The following is a 12,836-nucleotide window of genomic DNA, read 5'->3' on the forward strand; positions in this document are numbered from 1 at the left end:
ATAGCAGCATTTAAACTATCTGAATGCAATATGAAGGGATAAAGAAAGAAACCAGACAGGGCCCACGCTGCCAAACAGAAAAGTGGAAAGAGAAAAAACACATTGGGCGAAATTCTCCGGTATCGGCGCGATGTCCGCCGACCAGCGCCCAAAACGGCGCAAATCAGTCAGGCATCGCGCCGCCCCAAAGGTGCAGAATCCTCCGCATCTTGGGGGGCCGAGCCCCAACCTTAAGGGGCTAATTTCCGCCCCGTCAGCTGGCGGAAAAGACCTTTGATGCCCTGCCAGCTGGCACGGAAATGACATCTCCGGGCGGCGCATGCGTGGGAGCATTAACGGCCATTCACGGCATCCCCGCGCATGCGCTGTGGAGGGAGTCTCTTCCGCCTCCGCCATGGTGGAGACTGTGGCGAAGGCGGAAGGAAAAGAGTGCCCCCACGGCACAGGCCCACCTGCGGATCGGTGGGCCCCGATCGCAGGCCAGGCCACCGTGGGGGCACCCCCCAGGGCCAGATCGCCCCGCGCCCCCCCCCCCCCAGGACCCCAGAGCCCGCCCGCGCCACCTTGTCCCGCCGGTAAGGTAGGTGGTTTAATCTGCGCTGGCGGGACAGGCATTCTAGCAGCGGGATTTCGGCCCATCCAGACCGGAGATTCGTGGGGGGGGGCCCCCGCCAACCGGCGCGATTCCCGCCCCCGCTGAATATCCGGTGCCGGAGAATTCGGCAACCGGCGGGGGCGGGATTCACGCCAGCCCCCGGCGATTCTCCGACCCCTTCCCGCCCATTGAACAAGGGGAAGGCAGGGTTGTGATCCTCCGATGATTCACCTGAGGAAGGAGCAGTGCTCCGAAAGCTAGTGTTTGAAACAAAGCTGTTGGACTTTAACCTGGTGTTGTCAGACTTTTTACTGTGCCCACCCCAATGCAACGCCGGCATCTCCACATCAGTCCTACATTTAAACAGTGACTACATTTCAAAATCATTTCATTGGCTGGAAGGTACTTTGAGACAGCCAATGGTTGTATGAAGTGCTATATAAATGCAAGTCTTATTTTTTCTACCTCCTTTTACTGTGTCATATTCGCACAGAGATATTTGTGCTTGTAACTCACTCACCTAGTGCTGGAGTTGTATGAAAGCAACAGGAATTCTGGGTGTCAGAGACTGCTGATGGGTGAGTGATGGGTGTGTGGTGCAGCAGGCGGTGGGTGGGAGAGAACATGAGGACAGATTCACTGACCTCATCCCTCACAGGAACTGCTGCTAGGTCCTCAGACTCCCTGACCACCTGTGTAGAGAACCAGGGAGGGCTCCAAAGGCCACGGGCACGAGTCCCCTGGTTGTGGTGAGCTCTGCTGATCCCCTGCTGCCTCTGCAGTGGGGCAGCGCTTCTGAGGTGTGCCAACAACTGGTGAGCGACTGATTGAGCTTGGCACTTGATGATACAGCTGGGGTATGAGGGTTGGTCCAATGATGCAGCCTGCGTGTGCTTCCAGATGACCAGAGGCCTTCTGAGCATTTGAAGGACACAGGCAGCACTTAGCAGTCTGAGCAGCCAGGTGCCTGTAAGTAGCACTAAGGGGTGCGTTTAAAAGACAGACTGCAGCAATGGCGGTTGAGCCAGGCACCCCGATCCCTAGGGGGGCACCCCAAGTCCATGGACCTGGCATCAAGTCTCGACCCACTACTGTCCCTGACCCGAGTAGCTATCCCCTAGTAAGCCTGACAGTTTTCAACGGTTTTTCAGTCTTTTTTTTAACCTCCTGTTTCCCCTCATCAGCCATGGCACCCAGCCACATTTATAGATGCTTGTAGTAATTCATGCCCGCAAGGCTTCTGCCTGAGAGGAGCAGAGCATCGTGAAAGAGCCGAGCATACTGTGTCCAATGTGCTATTCACATTTAAATGCATGCAAATGACGGTTTTGCATGCCATTGGCAAGGTGCGCGAACCTCTTTATCACCACCAGTGAGGGACTGGAGCCTGGCACCCAAATCGGGGCCAGGCACGGACCTTGACTTTGGCCAGACGCCCGATTCTCTGCCCGAATACAGTTCACGTTTGCGGCATCGCGAGGGGGAAAATTTTGCCGTGTTGGTTTTGCTGTCTCTGTCTGAACTGCTCTCTCGCTTCCAGGCTGGGGTCTCTGTAATGGGAGGTTTCTGGTGGGGGGTCTCTCTTATGGGGGGGAGGGGGTGTCTCGGTGAGGAGTCTCTCTTATTGGGTGTTTCTGGTAGGTTTTGCTTATGGGGAGGTTTCTGGTTGGGGAGTGGGGGGTTCTGGTGGAGCTGGGGTGAGCAGGGTTATCATTTCGGGGGAGAGGGTTCCTCCGATGGACTTGGGGGTAACTCCCTAAACAAGTTACCCCCACCCCCTCTCTCCCCTTGGCCCACCGTGAGATCCACCATGTCAGGGCCATGCTGGGAATTGCCTGCATTAGTTCTCACCCACGTGAATCTTGGTCCAGAGGGCCAGAGATTCACGCTGACTTGGAGAATCCGGTGCCCAGCCCATTCATAGGATGCAAATGGACCAATTTGACCGATTTGCATACCCCCACTGGTGCGGCCGTGCTAGCGGTGGCAGGCGGCAGAGAACCCAGACCAATTTCTCAAATTGCCTACTCTCCAGGGAATTTCCAGCAATCATAACAAAGTTCCATTCAGCACCTTATTATAAACAAGTACATGGTTAAAAGGAATAATCATCTAATTTTTACAACATCTTAATGCTCCTTGGGCAGACATACAGACTGGTTGTATGTTAAACCAGGATTTTAAAAAATATTATTGGAACAAATATACAATAAAATCTAGGTAGAAATTATGCTACCTTCATCACAGATAGTTTTAGAAAAGAAAGTAATCGCATATTAGATAAGAATATGAGGACTGTAAAGACAGGTTTAGAGTGTATGTTTCTCTATGTGCAAAGCATGGTGAGTCAGGATGGTGAGTTACAAGCACTAGGAACCGTTCTGCACATGGTGTAGCAGCACTAATGTAAACATGACTTCAAAATGGTGAGGAATGGCTGCTTGAAGAATAGAAAGGACGCGATCTAACCTAATTAGAACAGAGTCCCCTGATGCATCCATTTTGCTGGATATTTCGCAGTGCTCGCAGCACCGAGAAGCACCACGCTATCTACTGGAACTCCAGTTCAATTCCAGGCCTCAGTGGGGAGTGCCCCGGCGAGGCTGCACTTAGTCCCGTTTCCTGCACTGAGGAGCTCCGCTTGTCGGAACTTATAAATGGAACTTAAATATGGTGTCCTGATCTCTCGACCACCTGACGGGACCCCCAAACTCCCCCAAAGCACCAACTCACCTAGAAGGGGTCCTCGGCCTCTCCTGCACCCCACTTCACACATTCAGGGCAGCCTGGGGCCCAATCCCCGGCACGGGAAAAATGCCAACTTGGTAGTGCCACCTGGGCACCGCCAGGCTGGCACCCAGATGGCACTGCCAGGCTTCCCAGGTGGCACTAACAATGCCAGGATGCCACCCTGCCCAAGAGGCAAGCACAAGGGGGCCTCCAAACCCCTAGGAGACCCCCACAAGTGCGGTTCCATTTTCTCCCCGTTTGTGGAGACCAGCACTGAACTGCTCTCCCAATGTCTACGAGGAAAAAGGATGTGATCCCAACTCTTCAGGTAGATCAGGAGGGAACATATTAGAGTCAGACTAGCTGTCTGACTCTTAATATGCAGATTTGCAAAATAGTCTAGTTAGATCTTGTAAGGTGGCAAGAAGAGGGATCTCCCAGCATCCGGCTGCCCCGCCTTTTGGGCGCAACACGGCTCAAAGTGCTGAGAAAAGAAAGGGAAGGGAACAGTGAGGTGTGGTGGGAGGGTTGATTATGGAGGAGATTATACTATTAGAGCAATGAAGGTGCCTTTCAAGGAGCAAGAACAGAGCCTATTTCGTTGAGAGTTGAGAAATGCGTGGTCATCCACTGGAGATGTTCTATAGGCCTCTAAATAATAAGAGAAACAGATAGAGGAGCTAGAAAATCACAGAGGTGTGGACGAAATATAGATTGGTGATACTGGGAAGCTTTAATATCCGAGGGCTGCCAGACAATCAGAGGCCGGCATCTGCCCACTTCGGGAAATGGCAGCGAGAAGGATAGCAACCGTCAGCGATGCACCACGGATCTGGTAGAACCGGCGGTTGTATTTCAACAGATACTGTACGTTGTGAGAATTACTGCCTGAGTAAAGGATTTGTATTAGATTGTCAAATGCTTATTCATCACTTCCGGCTATTTGTGGATAGCCAAACTGAATATTCAAGGAATATGGCGGAAGTGTCCAGAGAATAAATAGTGTTTGTATATAAATTGTATATTGCTATAGAATACAAGCACGATGAGGGCGGGGAGTTACTACTCTGTTTGAGGCAATCTTGAGTATTTCCTTTTACAGTATATATTTATCCAGCTTGTATTCTCAAACCTCTGACATCTATTTGTCTCCCAGCTACAAATGTGAAAATCAGCGAGCCTGGCTCTGTGGGACAAGCTGAACCATAAAGACTCTGACAGCAGAGGCCCTAAAGCAGCAGCCAGTGAGCTGGGCAGGCTGCTCATCTCTCTCAAGCTTAATGAGTTAGAAATCCAGTACAAGAGAAAGGATTTCAGTTTCAATCAAACACGGTCTGCACAACAGAATTTGATTTGATTCTCATTTATTTTGTGTTCTAATTGTCGTGTTGGGCGTTCCGATACACAAACGAACCAACACGGTTGTGGATGGTACAACTCTGTTTTATTATTCTGTACAATAATAACTATTAACTTCTGGCTGTGGTTCGTAGATACCACAGAGATAGCACAATCAGATGGAAGATTTTCTTGATTTGGAAGCCACGTAGATATGAGGAGGTTCAGTCGAAGCTGAGTTAGTGTTAATGTTTAAAGCACTGAGTGCAAAATGAAAAGGATTCACCTCTATTTCAAACAGGTTTGATGATTTGACAGTAGATCATTTTATTTCCCTTAGTTTAAAATATAATTTATTTCGATTCATTTGGAATAATTTGTAACTCGCTCTGTGGGAAATGTAAATATACCTTCTTGAAATCAAATAGAATCCTCTAACATTGAGCCCCTGTGCTTAAATTAAGAGTAAACAGTGAGAGTCATTGGAAGTTTCTGGTGACCTGACCTGACCTGTGAAAGAATCAGCATCTGGGAGGGAGTAAGAAAATGACAATGTAATTTTAAATCTTTAAATTTTAAATTAAAGATCGGATAGATGCGGGCAGGTTGTTTCCACTGGTCGGGGAAAGCAGAACTAGGGGGCATAGCCTCAAAATAAGGGGAGGTAGATTTAGGACGGAGTGTAGGAGGAACTTCTTCACCCAAAGGGTTGTGAATCTCTGCAATTCCTTGCCCAGTGAAGCAGTTGAGGCTCCTTCTTTAAACGTTTTTAAGAAAAAGTTAGATGCCTTTCTAAAGAATAAAGGGATTCGGGGATATGGTGTACGGGCCGGAGAGTGGAGCTGAGTCCGCAAAGATCAGCCATGATCTCATTAAATGGCGGAGCAGGCTCGAGGGGCCAGATGGCCTACTCCTGTTCCTAGTTTTTATGTAATTACGCAGGTGATCAGCAAAAGCCAAACTTCTCAACAACCTTAACAAAAAATACCGAGGAAATCTGAAATAAAAACAAAAAATGCTGTAAAATAGTCAACAGGTCTGCCAGCGGAGGGAGAAACAGAGGGCAGTGATCCTTCATCAGAACTGAGAAAAGTTTGAAATCTTATAGATTTTAAGCAGTCTATTTTGGGAGGGTAGTAAACAAACAGAAGGGATAGAAGACATTAAATGCCGCAAGGGTGTTGTGCAGGGGCAATGTGGGTGGTAATAAGCCAAGTAAAGAAAGAAAAGATGTGTCCAGAGCAGGTGTGAAGGGCAGATGATAAAGGCAGCATTCCAGAAGCAAAAACAGGAGAGAATCAAGATTATGATTGAAACCTGCCAAGGAATGAAATCAAAATAGCAGCAAGCTCTATGGTCTGAAATTGCGGAGTCCAGAGGTGGTAAAGTAACAACTGGAAAGATGCTCGAGCTTCACTGGACCTGCAACAGGTCAAAGACAGAAAAGAGAGTGTGAGAGCAAGGTGGGGAATTGACACGGCAGGCTGCTGAAAGTTCAACTTTCACTTGTCTTACTTTCAGTCGAGAATGGAATTTAACAAGAAAGACAACCCAAAGATATTCAGCCGGCATGTAAATAGCAAGTAGGTAGTAAGAGGCAAAGTGAAGTCTATCAGCGGTAAGGAGGGGGGAATATACTTAAAGGGACAGGACAAGGCTTGAATACTTAATAAATACTTTGTATCGGTATTTACTAAGATAGGGGAAGCGGACAAAATTTTGGTCGAAGAAGAGATGGTTGAATAATAATAAACGTTATTATTCTCACAAGTAGGCTTACATTAAGACTGCAATGAAGTTACTGTGAAAATGCCCTCGTCGCCACATTCCGCCACCTGTTCAAGCGCACTGAGGGAGAATTCAGAATGTCCAATTCACCTAACAGCACGAAGATTGAGAAGAAACCAGAGCACCTGGAGGAAACGCATGCAGAAACGAGGAGAACATGCAGACTCCGCACAGACAGTGACCCAAGCCTGGACCCTGGCACGGTGAAGCAACAGTGCTGACCACTGTGCTACCGTGCCACCATATGAAGATGCATTAGACAGGTTGTGCTACTTAAACTGGATAGGTCACTTGGTCTGGATGGCTTGCATCCCTCATTGCTCAGGGAAGTGGGATCAGAGGTGGTGTAAGGGTTTGTTATGATTTTCTGATCTTTCCAAGAAAGGGGAGGGATTTTGGAGGGTGGCAAAGGTTACTTCAGGAAAGTGTGTGGGAACATTCCAGGCCAGTCAGGTCAACATCGGTGGTGGGTAAATATTAGAAACAATAATGAGGAGAGGTTTAAGTGAGTTAAGGAGAGCCAGCACGGGTTTGTAAAAGGCAGATTTTATTTGACGAGTCAAATTAGCTTTTTGATGGGACAGCAGAGAAGATTGATGATGGGAATTTAGTGAATGTTGACGATATGGATTTTAGAAAGCAATTGACAAAGTATCACATAAAAGACTGGTTAACAAAATCAAAGCTTATGGAATAAGAGGCTCAGTATCAACTTGGATAAAAAAATAAGGCTAAGAACAGAATGTAGCGAGTCATGGGAAATGGTTGTTTTTCAGATTGGAGATTCATCAGTTGCTGTGTTCCCCAAGGGTCATCTCTCAGATCACTGTGTTTTTCTATCTATAAATATATTGGAGTAAGGATTTCAACATTTGTCTGATATTCAATGAGGATGATATCAATCAGCTGCAATAGCACATAGATAGGATAGGAATTGGCCAGACAAGTGGCACACGTAACAAGTGTTTTGATGTCCCCTTTTGTCCATGTTTAAGCAGAGAGTCAGATTGGCTAGAATTCTATCGTCCTGCATTACTGATCCATCCTTTAACAAAGGTATGTGTGAATTCCCCGGATGGCTGTGAATTTCCATATTTAATTAGGTATTTGCTTGAGACTTAGGACTGTCTGAAGTTCAAGATGCCAAAGGTCACATGATTTGCTTTTAATAGTCTGTTTGTGTCCAGTTTAAAAATGATTTACTAAAACTATCTCATATATTGGGACATGACACTGTGCATTTATTTTCCAAGCATGTCCCCAGAATCTTGCTGAGACTTCAAGGTAATGCTAGACACTCTCTAAGATTTCTGGAACTGAGAATCTTGGGCGTCATTCTCCGACCCCCCGCCGGGTCGGAGAATGGCCGTTGGCCGCCGTGAATCCCGCCCCCGCCCCCGCCGAAGTCTCCGCTCCCGGAGATTGGGCGGGGGCGGGAATCCAGCCGCGCCGGTTGGCGGGACCCCCCGCTGGATTCTCCGGCTCGGATGGGCCGAAGTCCCGCCCAGGAATTGCCTGTCCCGCCGACGTAAATCAAACCTGGTATTTACCGGCGGGACCAGGCAGCGTGGGCGGGCTCCGGGGTCCTGGGGGGGGGCGCGGGGCGATCTGACCCCGGGGGGTGCCCCCACGGTGGCCTGGCCCGCGATCGGGGCCCACCGATCCGCGGGCGGGCCTGTGCCGTGGGGGCACTCTTTCCCTTCCGCCTCCGCTACGGCCTCCACCATGGCGGAGGCGGAAGAGACTCTCCCCACTGCGCATGCGCGGGAAACTTTCGGCGGCCGCTGACGCTCCCGCGCATGCGCGGGGAAACTGACAGCGGCCGCTGACGCTCCCGCGCATGCGCCGCATTTCCGCGCCAGCTGGCGGGGCAACAAACGCCATTTCCGCCAGCTGGCGGGGCGGAAATCCCTCCGGCGTCGGCCTAGCCCCTCAATGTTGGGGCTAGGCCGCCAAAGACGCGGAGACTTCCGCACCTTTTTGCCGGCGCGATGCCCGTCTGATTTGCGCCGGCTTTGGCGCCAGTCGGCGGGCATCCCGCCGTTGGGGGAGAATTTCGCCCCAAGTGTGAGAGTGACAGAAGAAGTGGGAGCCAAGATTATCTGCTGGAAGAATGCAAAATGAAACAATATATATTGCTGAGGATTATTGTCCTTTAGTGACTGCAACTAAACCTTCAAGGCTTTTGAGAATTTTTTAGATCCAAATAATTATTGAGGAATGTCAGTGTGTCCATTTTCAGTCAAGTCTCTTAACGAGCACAGATTTTCAGCCATGAGAATCACTCGCAGGCATCAAAGTAGAATTTGAAACTCTTAACACCCAGAATTTTATGATCCAGGTTAACCAAATGGATATTTTTTCTGACATTCAAAGGATTTCCAATTTCTTGCAGAAGCTTCAGAAAAAAAAAATATTCTCAGAAAATAAGCATCATGTTTCGATCCTTCACATTTGAGATCATGCGCTATCCTTATTGAGACCAGAGTCACTGCTGGATTGACTCCCAAAATGCCTCATTAATGTGGTAGCGATACTCTTTGTAGTTAGAAGAAAGAGATGTTAGCAAAACGTAAGAGAACTTTAAACTGCAATGAAGAGTATGGAAACTCACCAAACCTGCTTAAGAAGATAAGGTAGGATAGCTAATGTGTTAATGTCTCCACATGCTGTTGTGATAATCTGTGAATAGATACTTTACACAGGCTGTTAATAGTATGGCTCAGAGTATTCACAGAATATTAGAATCATGGAACCCATCTGAGCTGTGACTGACTGTTCCTTTAAAAATGAGAGGATTAGGCAATCATGCAAACTAGTGTAGAAAGCTCTTCATCTGCTGCAAGTGTCTCCTGAGTCCTGCCTCTTAGCTACATCCAGATAACCCTATTACCTTAATGCTAATCAGGAATGTCAGTCAAAGTTAAACCTCGATATAATTTCTATCTAAGGCATCCCAGAGGGTTTTCACTTGATTAAGGGACAGCATTTGACAGACTGCATCAGCTCCAGTGTATTGAGAAAAAATAGTGGTCATTTTAGGGATTCATTTTTCGGCTTATCAATCCCAGAACAGATATTAGTGCTTGGGAATCAAATATTTTCTTCCATGTATATATACAGTGCGTTTCTAACATCCACTATTTACTCAGTTAATGGACAGGTTATGCTATGGCAACAAGTTCAGCCTTAAACCTGAGTTCAGACAAGCGTCTCCATTGCACAAGTCCTTAATTCCCACATATTCTCGTGTTAACTCAGTGAGATTCTTCAATATTGCAGCTGTTAGCGCCAATTTGATCTACCACTTTCATTAATGGACTTCCTCTGATTGTGAGATCATGAATGGGACTGTTTTGTGTTGATTGTGATCATTCAACTCCATTGTGGGGGAGTTGTTGGTAATGAAACTCTACTAGTAACCCAAAGGCCAGGGTTAATGATCTGAGGATGATGGTTCAAATCCCATTCCAGCAGCTGTTGGAATTTCAATTCAATACATAAATCTGGAATATAAAACTAGCCTCAGTAATGGTGACCATGAAATTATCTTCATGTCAACATCCTGGAACTTCCTCGCTAACAGTACTGTGGATGTACCTACACCACATGGGCAGTTGTGGTTCAGGAAGCTCACCACCACCTTCTCAGGGACAATTGGGTTGGGTGAGATATGCTGACTGAGCCGGCAATGTCCACATCTCTTGAATGGATTTTGAAAAAAGTTGTCACGATGGCCCATTTGCTTCACTAGTACCCTTTCACTAATGTCTTTCGGGCTAACCTATGCATGGCTCCAGCAATGTGGTTGACACCGTTCATTTCATGGGCAGTTAAGGATGGGCAACAAACACTGTCTTTTCCCGTGGTGTCCACATCCCATGGAAGAATAAAGAAAAAATATATATAACTCTTACAAAAATGAACCAGTCCAAAGGAGCCGACAGCTGGAGCTGCAAGGGGCATTCAATTCAGTTCCAGCCAATGACCACCTCCAACAACAGCCTCCCCGACCTTCATTGGCACCTAGTGCCTCACCATAAACACCTTGAGCATCAGCACTGGCAGGAACTGACTGGACCAGTCATTTCAGCACTGTGGACACAACATAGAGCCATTCTGTGATGAATGGCTCACTTCTAAGCTCTAAACCACCTAAGAGATTTAGTTCAAGTGAAGTGCTCACCATTTTTCTGAATTGGTAAAAGTGCAACACGCATTCTCAATATTCTTTTACCCCGGGTGCAAAAACTGTATATGCTGAAAATCTTAACTCAAAGCATAAATAGTCCCTTGGTAGTACAGAATGAGAGTGTTGCTGAATAAAGCCACATGTTGTCAAAGCTTTTGATCTTGCACTCATCAGGACAGGCACAAGAATTCAAAATTTCACAGGAAACCACAATTGACACTGCATGAGAAAACGGGTGCTTATTGGCTGGCAAGTCAGCTCTGATTGACCGAGATATTGCCGTGGTGAATGTACAAGGGAACTACTGTTCCTCATGTTTTTGTTTATTCCTGAAAGCTGCAATGTCTGCCTGGGCTAGTGCATGATCAATTCCAGCCCCATGTGCCCTTGAGTCACAAAGAAGTAAATGAACCAATAATTCTCAGAAAAATACCCAAAGTATTTGGCCCTTCGCTGCCCAATAATTACAGTCATCAGGTTTGTACGTTTAAACACAATTACTGTTTATTTATTATGAGAACTATAATGAAATATGCAGTCTATATAACTGGTTAACTATTATCTAATTCCTAATTCCCCAGTTTAACTTGCCCCCTACCCTCTAATCACACACAAGACAAACAGAGTAAAAAAAAGGAGTAAAAGAGAAAAAGAGTCTTTGCTTTAGATGGGTGTTTCCAGTACCCTGCTCCTCTTCAAACCTTGCTTTCAATTCAATGTGTTTATTGTACCTTCATTCAGGCCTCTATAGTTTTAGAAATATAACAGTTGGAGTGATTTTGGAGAGAGAGAGGGAGAAAGAGAGATCTTTGCCTGTAGCCTGCATTGGTTTTCATGAAGATGAATTCATCCAGATTCTCTGCAGCCTCAGGAATATAGCCTTTCTGGAGAAACACAGAAGGAAGAGAGTTGGATCTTGCTTCTAAGCTGTCAGGAGTCAAACTGAAACTCTTTGTGACTCTGAAAAACATTTGACTGGAATAGGATCCAATCATCACCTGCTACTGGGCAGAGTACAGCCTTTCGGGCCAATTTATTAGTGCCCAGCCAATCAATCAAACCGAGTCACAGCCCATCTCTCCCCAGTGCCAACAAGTCTTGAGTCTCCTGTTCAAACCAGCAGGAACTAGAATTCTCTCCTGTAATTTCTTAATTCGGCTGCTTAACTTAAAGATGTGTGTCATTACTCCTGCTTGACTTAAAGATACATGTCCAGTAATCATCCATCGATCAAAATATTAACAGCAAAGTTAATATTTATAAACAGACAAGATTTATAATCATCTAGATAGGAATAATATGATCAGGGATAGTCAGCATGGCTTTGTGAAGGGTAGGTCATGCCTCACAAACCTTATCGAGTTCTTTGAGAAGGTGACTGAACAGCTAGACGAGGGTAGAGCAGTTGATGTGGTGTATATGGATTTCAGCAAAGCGTTTGATAAGGTTCCCCACGGTAGGCTATTGCAGAAAATACGGAGGCTGGGGATTGAGGGTGATTTAGAGATGTGGATCAGAAATTGGCTAGCTGAAAGAAGACAGAGGGTGGTGGTTGATGGGAAATGTTCAGAATGGAGTTCTGTCACAAGTGGAGTACCACAAGGATCTGTTCTGGGGCCGTTGCTGTTTGTCATTTTTATCAATGACCTAGAGGAAGGCGCAGAAGGGTGGGTGAGTAAATTTGCAGACGATACTAAAGTCGGTGGTGTTGTCGATAGTGTGGAAGGATGTAGCAGGTTACAGAGGGATATAGATAAGCTGCAGAGCTGGGCTGAGAGGTGGCAAATGGAGTTTAATGTAGAGAAGTGTGAGGTGATTCACTTTGGAAGGAATAACAGGAATGCGGAATATTTGGCTAATGGTAAAGTTCTTGAAAGTGTGGATGAGCATTTGGAGAATTGCGTACAGTTCTGGTCACCGCATTATAGGAAGGACGTGGAGGCTTTGGAACGGGTGCAGAGGAGATTTACCAGGATGTTGCCTGGTATGGAGGGAAAGTCTTATGAGGAAAGGCTGATGGACTTGAGGTTGTTTTCGTTAGAGAGAAGAAGGTTAAGAGGAGACTTAATAGAGGCATACAAAATGATCAGAGGGTTAGATAGGGTGGACAGTGAGAGCCTTCTCCCGCGGATGGAAATGGCTAGCACGAGGGGACATAGCCTTAAACTGAGGGGTAATAGATATAGGACAGAG

General features: G+C 46.7%; 1 protein-coding gene across 2 annotated transcripts in view; it reads left to right on the forward strand.

The window, feature by feature from the left end:
* LOC140392858 (ephrin type-B receptor 2) overlaps positions 1-12,836 on the forward strand; it is a 1,067,684-nt gene that overhangs the window by 430,903 nt on the left and 623,945 nt on the right. Inside the window, exon 1 of one of the 2 annotated variants that reach the window (XM_072478599.1) lies at positions 9,067-9,087. The exons of the other annotated variant lie outside the window; for it this stretch is intronic. The gene's annotated coding sequence lies outside the window, so the exon portion shown is untranslated. Of the gene's footprint in view, positions 1-9,066; positions 9,088-12,836 lie in introns of those variants that run through there. 2 annotated transcript variants of the gene reach the window in all.

The sequence above is a fragment of the Scyliorhinus torazame genome, chromosome 16, assembly GCF_047496885.1.
Source record: "Scyliorhinus torazame isolate Kashiwa2021f chromosome 16, sScyTor2.1, whole genome shotgun sequence".
In the NCBI taxonomy this organism is placed as follows: domain Eukaryota; kingdom Metazoa; phylum Chordata; class Chondrichthyes; order Carcharhiniformes; family Scyliorhinidae; genus Scyliorhinus; species Scyliorhinus torazame.